Source organism: Triticum dicoccoides, chromosome 6B, assembly GCF_002162155.2.
Source record: "Triticum dicoccoides isolate Atlit2015 ecotype Zavitan chromosome 6B, WEW_v2.0, whole genome shotgun sequence".
In the NCBI taxonomy this organism is placed as follows: domain Eukaryota; kingdom Viridiplantae; phylum Streptophyta; class Magnoliopsida; order Poales; family Poaceae; genus Triticum; species Triticum dicoccoides.
The window spans coordinates 21,994,749-21,998,535 of NC_041391.1; positions in this window are offsets into that span (position 1 = coordinate 21,994,749).

Consider the following 3,787-nt stretch of genomic DNA (forward strand, 5'->3'; position numbering starts at 1 on the left):
TGTTTCTTTATTTCATTTTTTCAATTCCTTTTCTTCTCTTTCTATTTCCTTTTTGATCTTCAGATTTTCAAATTCCTTTCTGTTTCCTTTTTTCTTTTCTTATTTTTCATTTTTTCTGTTTGTTTTCTTTCATTGGTTTCTTACTTCTTTTTCTTTTTCTTTTCTCTTTTTTTTCAAAATATTCAAATTTTGTTTGCCTTTCCATAAAATGTTCAGTTTTTTTAAAAATTGTTCTCAAAATTAAAAAATTGTTCTCGGTACACAAAAAGTGCAAAACTTTCGAAATTAATATAATGTACCGGACTTCAACTTTTTTGTTCAGGTTTTCAAAAAATGTTTGCGCTTCCAAATATATTCGGAATTTTTCAAATTTGTTCTCTGTTTCAAAATTTGTTTTCAATATCCAAAAAATGTGCGTGCTTTAAGAAATTGTTCGCGCTTCCAAATTTGTTCTATGTTTCAAAAAATGTTCTCGAGATTCAAAAAAAATGTTCATGCTTTGAAAAAAATCAGTGCTTCCAAGTTTGTTCTTTGTTTCAAATTTTGTTCTCAAGATTAAAAAAATGTTCGTGCTTTAAAAATGTTCATGTTCAAATTTTGTTCTCAAATTTCCGCACTTACAAATTTGTTCTCAAGATTAAAAAAATGTTCGTGCTTTAAAAAATGCTCATGTTCAAATTTTGTTCTCTAAATTCAAAAAATGTTCGGGATTTGAAAAAGTGTTCAGTTTATCAAAAATTTATTCAAGCCTTTTAGTTTTTCTTCTAAAATTTGGAAAGTGTTCGCTTTTTAAGAAACACCTTTTCAAAATAATTTTTGTGTTAGGAATTTGAAAAAATGTTCGGGTCTCCATTACATTTAGCTCCGCACGCCATAGCAAACCACGGAAGCTTGTCTATCGCGATGGCTATGCTTGTGCGTCCAAAGTTGGAGGTCCCTGGTTCGATCGCTCTCTTGAGCAGAATTTTTTGGGTTTTTTTCACTGTGTTGCGCGAATGGGCCGGCCCAGTTGGAGACGCGCCTGTGCATCCGCTCGACAATTTGCCGCAGCGAGCAGCGCATAGGAGCTCTCCCTCTTCGGCGCCCTCAGCGCCGCTTAGGGTAGAGGGCGCCCGGAGGTGCGCAATAATGGGCCGGCCCAGCACTGCTCACGTCCATATGCTCAAAAAATCAAAACAGCACTAAAAATATGATAGAACTGGGATTCAAACACACACGCCACCACGACGGACTTGGCTCATTTACCAGTGCATTAGGATGACTTTGATGTGTGATTTCCGAAAACATATTATATGACTTGTCTGGGTCCCACTACAAATCTTTTTTTAAGAACTCGTAAATTTGAAAAAGATTCAACAGTTTTTTTAAGGTTCATCGATGTGGAAAAACAATTCACGGATTTTCAAAGAAATGATCAAAAAAATCAAAAATATTTCAACAATTTTGAGAAAAAGTTAATGAATTTGGAAAAAGTTCACCAGATTTTGGGAAAAAACCACGGATTTGAAAAAAGTTCATCGATTTTGGTAAAAAAAAGTCCACCAGATTTTGGAAATGGTTCACAATTTTTTTTAAAGTTCATCAATTTTCGTAAAAAAAAGTTCACGAATTTGAAAGTAGTTCACCGGATGTTGAAAAAAGTTCATGTATTTGAAAAACGTCCATCGATTTTGATTAAAAATTTCACGATTTTGAAAAAAAGGTTCATGGATTTTCAGGAAAAAGTTCATCAAATAGTGTACAGGCAACTTTGACCTCGGGAAAAGTTCATTGGATTTTAAAAAGAGTTCACCGAATTCAAAAAAAGTTCATCGAATTCAGAAAAAAGTTCATCGAATTCGAAAAAAGTTCATTGAATTCCAAAAAAAGTTCACCGAATTCTAAGAAAAGTTCACCCTAGGGCCGGCGAGCTCCTGTACGTACACAAACCTCCTCGGAGGCCCCCCTGACTTTTGGGGGCCCGGGGCGGTCGCCCGTTCGCACCCCCTAGGGCCGGCCCTGCACATATTACATTTTAATAGGTCATGTTTTCTTACAACTGGATAATTAACATATAAACAACATATTTGAAAAGTAGAACTTCTGTAGTGTTGAAGTTAATGGCAATGTAAATGCCCCGCAAAAAAAATGGCAATGTAAATGACGGCACAACTAGTTGGAGGGTGTCCTTAGCGGAGGATGAAGGGGTCAGTGTGTGGGCCTGATACCTATCAAATCACGAGCGAGCAAAGGATGGAAGCGAGAAAAGAAGGATATTTTGTTTGGCCTTTTGGCTGCACGCGGCTCCAGAATGTCACGAGGGGACCATAACCGTCATCGGTGCAAATGATTTGACCACCATCTCCATCGTCTATTTCTTTCGTTATCGAGTGGCTTGTTCTTCTATGAACATCCGGATCGCCAACCACACGAGCAAGGTATTGAGTATGGCTAAATTGCAGCGCCAATATTAAAGTACAATGTACTCAAAACAAAAACAAAAAAGTACAATGTACTGCGACAGATCTGTTTTTTTTTCTTGTTTTTTTTCACATTTCTTGGAAACAAATGTGAACGATTTTCCTTAAAATATTCAAATAAATTTCTAAAATCGTGAATAAATATCAAAATTCTAACAAAATATTAAAACCTGAACAATTATTGAAAACATGAACAAAAATTTTGAAATTCCAAATGTTTGTTGATTCTTTTGTATGCGTTGAATTTTTCCGAAATATACATTGAACATTTTTTTACATACGTTTTACAATTTTTAAATATATATTGAACATTTTTGTGATGCATGATAAACATTTTTTAAGTACACATTGAAATTTTTTGTGACATCCATTGAGCAATATTCAAATTTCATTGAACATCTTTGTATAAAGATGTTTTTTGAAGTTAGTTCGGTGTTTTAGTTTAGAACAAATAATTGAAGAAATAGAAAATAGAAAAAACAGCTACGCCTACAGTGAAGCCCCGACATTTGGACGCTCATGAGCGTAAAATAGGATCCACCTGTTGCATCGAGGACAAATGCAACCGAGAAGCTAGGCCCTTTTATCCCTCCTCTCAGGGCCCACCAAGGAAGGCCTAGATCGCGCTGTACTGGCCCAGGACCCGATCTGGGCATGGGTGGTTCATCCCCTCGGAAGCTTAAAGCATGACATGGAAAAAAGTAGCACTGCCTCCGCAACTGCTTTCCCTGCTGAGGACACAGTGTTTGCTATCCATCCCCGTTTTTACTCCATAAGCGGTCCTTGAGGTACTTGAAAGCCCCATTTTTTGAGCTCACTATGTCGGAGGGCATCCCCAAGTATTTTTCATTCGGCGTTCCATTTGGCACATTTAGCAAGGCTTTGCTCTCCTGTCTGGTATTATCCGGAACCCCTTTGCCGAAAAATATGTACGATTTTGAGTAATTGATTTGCCGTCCTCTCGCTTGACAGCACGTATCCAATACCAGGTTCACCTCATTAGGCACCCGTGCCGTTTGCCTTGAAGAATAGCAGGTCGTCATCAGCAAACAAGAGATGGTTTACCGGTGGCACCATCCACCACTTGCATCCCATGCAGATTGGATGACTCGCCCACTTCTTGATTTTAACACGCACGCAAATGCAACCAGAAGTTAGGCCCTCTTATCCCCCTCTCAAGGCCCACCAAGGAAGGCCTGGACCAAACGGGGCCGGCCCAGGACCCGATCTGGGCATGGTCGGTTCAACCATCTCTCTCGTCTCGAATCGAACCGACCCGGCCTGACCTAGGCTATATTCCCAAGTCCAATCCAATCTCCGCCCCGCCG